The following is a 12,975-nucleotide window of genomic DNA, read 5'->3' on the forward strand; positions in this document are numbered from 1 at the left end:
AGAGAGAGAGAGAGAGAGGGAGACACAGAATCCGAAGCAGGCTCCAGGCTCTGAGCTGTCAGCACAGAGCCCGATGCGGGGTTAAACTCACCAACCATGAGATCATGTCCTGAGCTGAAGTTGGACGCTTAACCAACTGAGCGACTCGGGTGCCCCAGAATGCAGTTTTAAGGAAGCAATTTTTAGGGGGAAAATTTCTCTACAAGAAGCACAGAAACACAGAAACAGAAACCTTGCTGTCTCAAAAAGCAATTGATCTGGAAAAATTAATGTTTAATAATGACACAAACTCCTGGCACTCATTAATTGGCTGGTTATTCAGAGAAGCTAACAGTGTACTAGGCATAGGAAAATATTTGAAACTGGTGTGGCAGGGTCAAGAGCTCAACCCCTGCTCCAACTTTGTGTGGTATGACCACTGCAGAATACTGCACGGGATCTGCATTTCCATGCAGCTCATGGCAGTTCCTACAACTACTATCTCATTTCCAAAGCATGACCCCAACTAAGAGCTTTGTGATGCAGCAGATTTTTTACCCATGGCTAATAAAGCATGATCCCTAAGAGAAGATTGTTGCTGCCTATTTCTAGTCTCTACGCTTTTACTTATTTTCAAATTTACACATGTAGTAACAAACAGAACTCTTTCATGATCTATAGCAAGCTACAGAACACTCCTTTTAATGAGGCTGGTAATATTTGAGCCACAAGTCCAATTTGGAATCTTAAAACATTGATTTACTTAGGGATACTATAGCTGTTCTTTTCAGACCTTGAATTTCTAAATTTTGAGACTATGCCACACTTGAATGTTCCTTTAGTCATCAAAGTGGTCACATGTGTACACATAGCTAGGTGTATGTGTGTATATAATTCTTGACACATGTAATGTTACATATACACATTACACCTATGTAATACGTGAAATATGTGTGTGCATATATACATATAAAGTATATGTATACATAAAGTATATATGATGTCATCTTACCACAGCTCCAAAGAGGTGGGCAAATGAGAACACTGGAGAATGGAAAGATCTGGTGAGTCACCCTGATTTCACCAGTAAATCCAGCAAGAGATGTCCCATCACCTCACTGCCTGTTGAGGCCCCTTTCCCATTTTGATTTAGTATTCATTGTTATGCTTCATTTCCTTTGTATTTTACAAAATTTTGGAACTATGCTAAATTATGTCAGAAACCCTGGAAATATGTCTAACAGTCTACAGTTCAGAGAAGTTTAAATGCAAAAGACATGAAAATTACATTTTAACTGCTTATTTGAAACTGTTCACACTGAAGACTAAGGAAGCGATCAACTCACTATTACTGACCGCAACAGTGTTTTTACCCTGAAATGCCTCCCATTTTGGTGATAGAACAGACATAAAATTTACCACTTTAACCCTCTTGAAGTGTGCAGTTCTGTGGCATGAAATACATTCACACTGTTGTGCAGCCATCACCATTCATCCCCACAATTTTTTCATCTTCCTTAATAACTCTGTACCCATTAAACATGAATTCCCTCTCCTTGGCGCCCCCCTCCCCCCAGGCCTGGGCAACAATTTTCCACTTTCTGGCATTAGGAACTTGACTACTATAGGAGACTCATCTCAAAGGAATCATACAATAGTTATTCTTTTGTGTCTAGCTCATTTCACTTAGCTATCATCAGGGTCCACCCACTTTTGTAGTATGTGTCTGAATTTTCACTATTTTTAAGGCTGAGTAATATTCCATGGTACATATACACCCCTCTCTTTATCCATTCATCCATCACTGCTTCTACTTTTGGGCTATTGTGAGTAAATGCTGCTGTGAACTTGGGTGTACAAACAGCTGTTTGAACCCCATCATTGGGGTATATAACCAGAAATGGATTGGAACTGCTCGATCATAGGGTATTTCTATGTTTAATTCCATTCTTACATACCTAAATGAGGAACGCAACAAATACACCAATCGAACACATTGTGTGGATTTTAATCAAGGCAGTGGAAAAACCCCATCAGATTTTCTTACATCACACCTCACTTAACCTGTTGGAACACCTTACATCTATGAACTGACTTGAAGACGCCAAAGGCCTCCAGGCCTAGGCAAGCCTTCCAGAGCTCTTGCCACAGACCAAGCCTGAGGCTTTCCTGTTGACAGGAAACAGGACCCAGTACAGCTCCGTCTGTAGAAGTGCCGAGGTCAGTCCAAACTACACCCAAAACTCAGCTCTGCAGCATCCCACAGGCACGGGTGTGGATCCTGGCATCAGAGCCCGGTAAGTATAAAACCTGAATTTTTATAAAACTAGTAACGGGAAAACAGGAAGATCAAAGAAGGTGGTGAAATCCCCACCAAGGCCAATGATTGCACAACACGTCGCTCCCTGAGGCACTTTTTTCCACCTGCTGTAACACTAAAAATTAGGAATGTTTCAAGTTATTTGAGAATTCACCAATCCCAAAACTTTCCTTTATTAAAAGTTCTTCCAAGGTTTGTCAGAAATTCCCTGTTTAAGGAAGCAGGAAACTCCAAGGAATTTTAGGACTGATAGTGTAATACATGTTTGGGCAGAGCCATCATTCCCTATAATTCATCAAAAACATAGTCTAACATGCAGTTTATAGAGAAATTCTGAATGTATAATGACATGTGGAGGTGCTGGGCCATAATGTGGTCAATGCTGTGGAGAAAACAATTCAGGGCCAAGCAGGTAGAGTACAAGGGGTTACCCTAGGAATGGTCAGTCCCCTTTTGGGAGGGAAGAGGGGTTAAAGAGAACTGTGTGAACCAGCAAAGGAATGCAATGACCAGGAACATCTGAGGACCATGCAATGAAGGGTGAAACTGAACCTCTCTGGATGGGGACGCAAGGCTTTGCCTCTGTACTCGCACTCCAGTTCCCCCCTTTTCTTTTTCGGTTCCCCTTTTTAAGGACTTGAAATATATTTGGCCCAAGAGATTAACTGGGCTGTGCTGATCAGCGGGTAAGGTCTCCATATACTAAAAGGTGACACACAGCTCTTCCGTCCTTCGCTCCTCTCGCCCTGTGGCACGCACACCCTGACCTCAGCAGGCTCAGTCATCTCTTTGCCCAAGAGTATGAGTGGGTCACTGCTTTGGGTTCCTCCACCAGTCAACTGTCCACAGGATGGTCAGATTCCCAGATACAGACATGAACCTCAGAAGAGGTTAAGAGGTCTCTGTTTAATGGACTGAACCTGAGCTGTATGAAATTACCTGAGCCCTGCAGCAGACTGTGATCTAACACATAATAAAGTCACGCACTTTGACTCTTGTCTGCTGCTGATCCACGTGTACAGCTTCCGAAAGGGTCTTGAAGGATGTAGGAAACCCTGGGTTCTCTAAGATCCCCATCCCAAACAGCACTCTTCAGTGTAGGATGCAGGCTAAAGATGCATGCTCTGTTAAATGTCTTAGTGTTTTATGCAATCCTGATGCTGGGTTGGTATTCATAGCCTTATATCCCTGAAATCAATTTGTTTTAGATGTCACTGCAGAGTCATCCTCAATTCTTGAAATAAAATTACATTTTCACGTAAAGGTGACAGCAACAATAACATAGACACTTAGCAAAGTTTTTGAATTAGAACTAAATTCTAAATTATTCTTGAAAGAAACAGAATGTGTCCCTACCCATTCCTTAAGCACAAAGATATAGTTTTATTCATGCAATAATATCAGTGTTGTTCAGGGGCAACAAGATTAAGCATCCGACTTCTTGATTACCATGTCAGGATTTGTGGGATCAAGCTGTCAATCGGGCTCTGCGCTGACAGCATGGAGCCTGCTTGGGATTCTCTCACTTCCTCTCTCTCTCTGCCCCTCCCCTACTTGTGCTCTCAAACAAATAAACTTAAAAATATATATAACAATGTTGTTCAACATGTAGGGCTTTCCTCTCCCTGTTTTAAGTTGAATTTCATTATGAATACCCAATATTGCCAAGTATCTAGCTATTCTAATTAGATTACCTCTTATGTTTATAAAAATAGCAAATCAATTGCTCCTCACAATTCCAGTGCAGCTCTTCCTGCCCACGGGTCTGGTCTTTGTGCTTTAATAAAAATACCTTTTTGCAATGAAAAAAAAAAAAAAAAAGGCAGGGTAGGGGGAGCACCTAGCTGGCTCAGTGGGTGGAGCAAGCGACCTGATCTCAGGGTTGTGAGTTCAAGCCTGATGCTAGGCGTAGCGATTACTTGAAAATAAAATCGCAAAAAAAAAAAAAAAAAAAAAAAAAAAAGGCAAAAATTTCTCTGAATACCACTTCAGAAATACTAATTCACACTAAGCATTCATCTAGTAACAGCATCTTAAAAGTTCCAAAGGTCTTAATACATGTCCACTCAGTGCAACAGTCTTCATCCTGCCATGGAAGCAACTACCCAACTCTGACTTATCCCCACCATGTTACAAAACAAGGCAAAGACAGAGGGAATAACATACCCTATTTTCCAGGAGACGTACAATATAAGAATAGGGTAAGCAGGTTTCCAGGTCCCCGCCACTGTTTTATGTGCCTGTTTCATCTTCTGTCTTGCTTCCTGGGCACGACGGGACTCCTTTGATGGAAGGCAAGATGGCTGCCATCCTTCAGTTATCACAGTACTGTACCTTTAGAATGGACAGCATCAGCACTGTGATAACTGAGCCAGGGCAGCCTGTCAGTCACGGTGTCGGCCAGCACCATCCTTTCTGGGTGGCTGCACGACTTCCTCCGAAGGCTCCCGTGAAGTGAAGAACTAAAAGATCCCCTTCTGGTTTGAGATGTGGGGAAGCAAAAGAATGAGTAGGGTCATGGCCCAGCAAGTGGTGAGACTGAAATAGTAAAAGGCCCAGTTGAATCATATTAGAATGAAAGATGAACACAAGATGAATGCATATTAATGATGAGCAACCATGTGATTAAGCTTTCAACTCTGACAATACATCAAATATGCAGTAAGCTTCCCAGCTGTTTCAGTGTTATCTCTTCCATGCATGGATTCGCCAACTCTATCTCCCTGACCTCAATCACCCATGTAATAAATACTTAGTGAGGAACTACTCTGTTCCAAGATCTCTTCTAGATGTTCAGCAAATGCTCCTTGTCCTCAAAGTGCTCACAAACATAGCCATAATACTTCTCATGTGTCTTACATTTAATAATTTCCTATGTGCATTCTCATTTGGTTTTCACAACAACTCACATGGGGCTATCCATGAATTATTCATTATCACAAAAGGTTTTAGAAATAGATTACATATCATTAGCCCATTTTACAGATAAAAAATAAAAACCTGAGCGGTTAGGTGATTTACCTGAGATCATGCCCTAAGTTATGATAAACTTGGGCTCAAATCCATGTCCAATGATCAAGCCCAGGGTTTTTTTTTTCTCTACTCCAACCCGGCCATTCAACTCATCAACTGGATACACAATTTACACAAAGGGATTTCTGAAAACATTTAATTTTGGCTTCAGAGTTTTAGTTTTCTCAGTATCTCAGATCACGAAGCAGAAATTAGTGGGGATTTTATGCTTTAAGGAGAAATGCACGTTAGCAAAAAAGAAAAAAAATGACTTTGATTATTCTTACTCAGTTCCAAGGACGTACTCAAATTGATGACACTGATGACAATTATGTACTTAGCACACCTGCAGGGTGTTTTCCACTACAGTTAACATCAATTCTACAGTTATGGCAGTGCAAGAACCACTGATAACCTCTGGAATACATTAAAAAAAAAAAAATCAACATACACACAGATCACTTGCTTTGAAATTATCTGTACCTTTGAGCTGTACCATGAAGTCATTTGAGGGATGATTCTTACTTTTAATAAAGAGTACAAAAAGATTCTGAAAATTGGAATTCAGGCTTTAGATTGTCAGCTTATTAAAACTATGATTCACTTGGTTTTTTTCCATGTCAGTCATAAGATCTCAAGTTATTTCAATATGAGTGAAACTCGACAGATATTTGAAAAATAATTATGTTTTCAATTAGGCATTTTCTCAGTTTCAATGATTCATTATATGCAAATTAGATATTAGCACTATACTTCAAATAAGACAGATGTTATGAGTCAATTCTTTAGATGAGAAGCAGAAAACAGGAGTACAGTGACTTTATGCACTATGAAACTGACCTTATCTTCAGAAAAGTAGCATCCAATGAAATAATCCACCTTCACACAAATTAAAACATTCTCTAAATATCTAAAACTCAAGGAGGTCACAATGCCTAGGTTTTAGCCAACTGATGTAATACAGAGTTGAAACACGAGAGGGCAACGAAGCTTAAAAAAAAAAAGTTGGATCTCGTAACCTTAGGTTCCTGGAAATAGCTGCACATTTTCACCCAAATTATAAACATCTGTTACATGAACAAAGATATTGTGATTACTTGAGAATAAAATTTTAGATAGCTGATCTGTCAAAGAGGATAAAAAGATTACCACCTAACATTTCCTGGATACAAGTTCTGTCAGTCCGGAAAAGAGGAGTACTTACTCTGAGACACTGAAGGGTGGACAAGTTATGGGAACAAATAAGCAGCCTTGATATACTTAGTGGTGAATAGACTGTTCTACACAAGGTTCAGTATTAATGTAACTGAACATCTAAATGTGAAGTACGCCAAGATGAACTTAGTTCGTATTGTACTGCAAAGCTGAAATTCACTTTATTTAGCCATGACCAAAATCCACATAACTAAACATTTCTGGCACATTACATAAAAGATATTTTCTTATTTTTCTCTCACTTTATTTGTCTAAACTGGGATCAAAAAATAAAACACACACACACAAACAAAAAAAACAACACCTCACAGACCAAGTGATAAAAAGCAAATTGTCATTATACTGTGCGTGGTTACTTACACTAATGCTCTCAGAATAATTCTAAAGCAGTTTCAAGGAAGAAAAATATGGGTTATTGTATTTTATAAATACTGATAAATAAACTTCAGAGATGCAAAGTCTTATTTCTTCTTGGAAATTATTCTTTATAAATGTCCATTTTAAAAAATCAAATCTGAAACATTTCTTTCTCAAGAGATTTTTCTTACAAAAATGGAACTGTTTTAATATTAAAACAAGTGACTGCAGGTATTCATGCTACATACCAAACTATACTGCAAAGTAAGAGAAGAAACAAAATAGTGATGTTTCCTACCGAGATCAAATTGATTTTAAAGTTCTATGATAAAAATGATGCAAACTGAGAACAATTTCTTCATGATGCATGCACCAAATATTATCAATAAATTAAGTACTTGTGGCAAACTGGTATAGTAAAGAACTTGCTTTTAAATATTGCAGAGTACTGGGGCGGCTGGGAGGTTCAGTCAGTTAACCATCTGACTATTGGTTTCAGTCCCAGGTCACGATCTCACCGTTTGTGAGTTCAAGCCCTGAATCGGGTCTGCAGCTGGCAGTGCAGAGCCTGCATGGGATTCTCTCCCTCTTCTCTCTCGCTGCCCTTACCCCACTCAGACTCTCTCTCAAAATAAATAAACAAAATCAATCAATCAATCTTGGGGAGTATAAATGAACACACAAAGAACATGTCACATCTCTCTTACCTGTAGACCAAAAATGAAAATATGATTTTAAACCTTTAAATATCTGAGTAAATAACTGGAGGCACCATAAAATAAGCTGCTGACAATGCAAAGTATTTGCAAAACACTTCAAACACAATAGTTTAAATAAGATTGTTTAATAAATCCACCAGGCTTTTACTAAAGTGTGACTTTTTTTCCAATTTGAAAACCGAAATCCAACTCAATGTTATAAAATGTGTATATCTGACCCAACTGTGATGTTATAAAAATTTACTGTCAACAAAAAATGCTCAAATATCAATTACTGCTTTGTTAGAAGTACAGGAATGTACACATGCATATCACTGCAAAGCTCTGCTATATCAACACTTTTTTTTTTTTTAATTTTTTTTTTTTCCCAACGTTTTTATTTATTTTTTTGGGGACAGAGAGAGACAGAGCATGAACGGGGGAGGGGCAGAGAGAGAGGGAGACACAGAATCGGAAACAGGCTCCAGGCTCCGAGCCATCAGCCCAGAGCCCGACGCGGGGCTCGAACTCACGGACCGCGAGATCGTGACCTGGCTGAAGCCGGACGCTTAACCGACTGCGCCACCCAGGCGCCCCATCAACACTTTTTAAAAACTAACTTCTGCTAGAGATTGTTAGGAGACCTAGAGTGAGGGAATTACAGGTATTTTTTTTTTTTTAAGGAGAAAAGAAACTGGCTAAAAAGGCAAAGAGAAGTCAAGGACCACTGCCCTGTGCAATGTCCACCCTGATTCTCACAGAGAAGCATTAACTGGGAGGCATTATAAAGGGAGTGTCATGTTTTACCCACTTCCAGCACTGACCTCCAAGTCCTCTCCTACCACATAACCCCAAGAGATCCATCTCAAGGAAAAGACCTATCAAAGAAGTATGTACACAATAACACAGAGAAAGAAAGAACATGCTTTCTTATTTATTTTAACGGGGATTTTAGTCCAAAAAAGCTACAGGAGACTAAAAATTTACAAATAAATGGATTATCCCATAAATTCTATCATTAGCCTTTTCCTCGTAACACACACACTCCACATACACACTTTTAGTCCAACTGTCTATTCCAATTATTTTGCTTTCTGATTTTGCTCTAGATTACATTTTTTTCCCCAGAGTTTAGATTTTAGAGTCCGCTCACAAGTCCGTTTTATTCTGATCTCACCTCTGTATTAAATCTTTTTAAAATAACTATTCAAAATGATCTACCTAAGCTAACCATCTCTAAACACCCTGTCCCTAATTAATCTATGACTTCCTCATTATTACAGCACTGCCATGTAAAAATGCCGGGTCTTAGATTTTGAAATTCCCTGAAGGGCCAGCTAACAGGGGCAATACCAAAGACTTTCACTGACCTCAACTTCTAGAATGCTGAGCCGTTCCAGAAACACAATTAAACTCCTCTTCTCTGCAGAGTCCACCATTCTCAGAGCTTTCAGTCCTGCATCTGTAAAATAAACACATTTCTACTTGTAACATATGCCACAGTGGTACTGCACTCATTATTAATATTAAACACTATTTCTTATACGGGCACACCTTGGAGGCATTACATGTCCAGTTCTAGACCACCGCACTAAAGTATCGCCAACAAAAGGAGTCAAAAGAATTTTTTGGTTTCCCAGTACACAAAAAGGTTATGTTTTTTTTTTTTTTAATTTTTTTTTTCAACGTTTATTTATTTTTGGGACAGAGAGAGACAGAGCATGAACGGGGGAGGGGCAGAGAGAAAGGGAGGCACAGAATCGGAAACAGGCTCCAGGCTCTGAGCCATCAGCCCAGAGCCTGACACGGGGCTCGAACTCACAGACCGCGAGATCGTGACCTGGCTGAAGTCGGACGCTTAACCGACTGCGCCACCCAGGCGCCCCAAGGTTATGTTTTTTAAAAAAAAATTTGTAACGTTTATTTATTATTGAGAGACAGAGAGACACAGAGCATGAGCAGGGGAGGGGTAGAGAGAGGGGGAGACATAGAATCTGAAGTAGGCTCCAGGCTCTGAGCTGTCAGCACAGAGCCCAACGCAGGACTCGAACTCACAAACCACGAGATCATGACCTGAGCCGAAGTTGGTCACTGAACCAACTGAGCCACCCAGGCACCCCCAGAAAGGTTATGTTTATGCTATGCAGTAGCCTATAAAGTGTATGATGGCATTATGTCTAAAGAAACCATGTACATACTTTAATTAGAAAGTACTTTGCCAAAAAAATGGGGCGCCTGTGTGGTTCAGTCAGTTAAGCGTCTGACTTTGGCTCAGGTCATGATCTCACGGCTTGTGGGTTCAAGCCCCATGTCAGGCTCTGTGCTGAGAACTCAGAGCCTGGAGCCTGCTTCAGATTCTGTGTCTCCCTCTCTCTGCCTCTCCCCCACTCATGCTCTGTCTCTCTCTTTCTCTCAAAAATTAAAAAAATAAATCACTTTGCCAAAAAATGACTATCGTCTGAGCTTTCTGCAAGTCATATTCACTAATCACCATAACAGATATAATAAGGAAAAATTGTGAGAATTACCAAAACGTGACATAAGAGACACAAAGTGAGCAAACGCTGTTGGAAAAACGGTGCCAACGGACTTGCCCAACACAAGATTGCCACAAACCTTCAATTTGTAAAAACCACAGTATCTTTGAAGCACCATAAAATAAGGCATGCCTGTACTGTAATTTAATTTGGCACGGCTTATAATTATTTCTTCCAATCAGCAGTATTGTTCCTAAGGTCAAAGATTGTTTTCTTCATGTCACTTCAAGACACTAATCACTCCTTTCCACAAAGTGCAAGCTCAACAGGTATCTGATTAACTGAACCTCATCACTTCCTAAGGATTCTCTAAATAGATTATCAACGAAAGTGTATGTTTAATTCCAGCTTCTACCTGTATGATCTTAAGCAAGGTACATAACTTTCTGTCATCTGTAAGAGGAGGGGATTGTTATTTAAATGGCTCCTAAGTTCCTTCCAGTGCCATTAGCGAATCTCATTAGACAAAACCAACCACCAAAGACAGCACTATGTCCATCTAGGTCATCATTATACTTTTTTCGGACATAACGGGTCAGCAGTCTTGTGGGCCCAATTACCACCAGTGGAGCTAGGATGGGGGGATGAGGGGGTGGAGGAGAGAAAGTAAATGAAGGAGTAAGAGAAAACAAATGAGTGGTATCACTAAAATGCCACCAGGTGTCACAATTGTTACTGTGTCACTTACTGTTCTCTGATAGAGTTTGGTATGCACAGGCATCTTTTAAAACAGCATCTAGAGCCAGATGTGTGGTATCTAAATTTCACCATGACACTCCCACTAGCCTTTCTGGTCCCCTGCATGCTTGTATTGACCTTCCTGAGTAGGGTATGCCTCCCACATAGAAATCTGCAAAGCATTCACTATTAGGCCTTATGTACTAAAATAATTGACTATTGGGGTCCCCAAATTTCCACATGGAAAACAGCAAGGGGAAGTAGAGATTTCATTCAGTCATCTCTTCTGAAATTAATCCATGGACCAAAAGGAGCAATGTTATAAGCCAGTATTGTCCAGGAAAAGTAAAATGCAAACCATATTATGTATTTTTAAGTATTTTAGTAACCATATTTTAAAAAAATTTTTAAACAGGTTAAATTAACTTTAACAATGTATTTCTAAATGAAATATCCAAAATAGTATCATTTAAACATGTAATCAACATAAACATTATCCATGGCTATTTTACTTTCTTTGTAGGAAGTTTTTGAAAATGAGAATGTAATTTATACTTACGTCACATCTCAATTTAAACACTAAATTTTCAACAGAAGTACTTAATCTACGCTTAGATTTCATGTTTTACAGTTTAAAAAGGTGATGCATATGCACAAGTTGTTTCCAAACATATTTAAGTTTTCCAATAACTGAATCAAGTATCAACTTTAAGAATTTACTGGAATTTGAAATTCAGTTCATTATCACAGCCAGACTGCAGGTGCTTGACAGGGATATGGAGCTAGTGGCTATTGTATTAATGCAGTTACAGGCAACCCTGTCTGTCGCCTCGATTTTTTTTTTTTTTCAACGTTTTTATTTATTTTTGGGACAGAGAGAGACAGAGCATGAACGGGGGAGGGGCAGAGAGAGAGGGAGACACAGAATCGGAAACAGGCTCCAGGCTCCGAGCCATCAGCTCAGAGCCTGATGCGGGGCTCGAACTCACGGACCGCGAGATCGTGACCTGGCTGAAGCCGGACGCTCAACCGACTGCACCACCCAGGCGCCCCGGTCTCCTCGATTTTTTAAAACATGAACCAGATTAGAAGACGTTACCTCTCCAACTAGCAAGTCCTTCTACAACACCCACCAAATGCTCAACTTAATGCCAAGTATTCTCTGCCCCACTACTCATCCTTAAATTGTCAATACTTCAGTGATGATCACTTATCAAGCAGCCCTTCCCAGAGACTGAACAATACTTTTTGCTCAGAGAGAAAGGCACATCTCAATTCAGGAAAAGAATGGAGACACTGACATTCAGAGATATGCAGTTCAGTTCCAAGGTAAAGGTGGAAAATCCTGACATGGTTACTTCTTTGTCAAGGATGTTTGTCCCCCGCAAAAGTTAGTCATTGTTTATGATGAACCTCTCATGACAGCTGTCACTGCACGCACCCTCACATCCTTCATCTTCCTCAAATGCTCCCTCCTAGCCTGCCTCCACAGTCTCCTTGATCTCTAGCAGACTTTTAGAGAACACTCTAGGAGCCCCACTTTAATTCATTCTTAAAAGTACTTGTTATTGTTGACACACCGAAACATATGAACAATTCAGTAAAAGAATCTCGAACCAGCCTATTAATCATTCATTGGTCTGGGTATCCAAATTATCTTGAGAAAAGTTTTAATACGCATGGTAAGTATCCCCTCCACTCTTCCCCAAAGGAACCAATTACAAATACTACAGTTCCCTCCCTATGTCAAAGTTCAGTGTTGCTCCTGCAGCTGATTTAAAAGTTGATCTTCTAAAGGAGCTGGATTCCTAAGATAGTTCTATTTTGAGCCTTCTTCCTGTTCTGAAGCTAAAGTTGGAAGGGCTTAGGTGGTGATGTCATGAAAGAGAAACTGTTGACTTTTACAGAAGGGTCTTCAGCAGCTCGGGGCTGCTCCTATGATAGAACCTGGTGGCGGAGTGGGGGGGATGTTCATTTCTCATCTCTTTCCTTTCCCTTCCCTTCCTTGTGAGTCCCAATTATTATTTAGTCAGCAAGAAAACAAGTTCAAATAAGCGTGCAAACATATTTACATGTTTTACTCAAAAACGAAGACTGAGAAGGAAAATGCCTCATGCTGGGGAATAATGGTGACCACCTGCTTCTCCACTCTTCATCCCTACCTTCCCAAGGACCCACC

General features: G+C 40.0%; 1 long non-coding RNA gene across 1 annotated transcript in view; it reads right to left on the reverse strand.

Moving 5' to 3' along the window:
- Positions 1-8,496: 8,496 nt before the first annotated feature.
- LOC121027255 (uncharacterized) overlaps positions 8,497-12,975 on the reverse strand; it is a 9,081-nt gene continuing 4,602 nt past the window's right edge. The window contains exon 2 of the long non-coding RNA XR_005788621.1: positions 8,497-9,043. This is a non-coding gene — a long non-coding RNA (uncharacterized LOC121027255). The remainder of the gene's footprint in view (positions 9,044-12,975) is intronic.

This window comes from Herpailurus yagouaroundi, unplaced genomic scaffold (genome assembly GCF_014898765.1).
Source record: "Herpailurus yagouaroundi ecotype Mexico unplaced genomic scaffold, PumYag 77, whole genome shotgun sequence".
Classification (NCBI taxonomy): domain Eukaryota; kingdom Metazoa; phylum Chordata; class Mammalia; order Carnivora; family Felidae; genus Herpailurus; species Herpailurus yagouaroundi.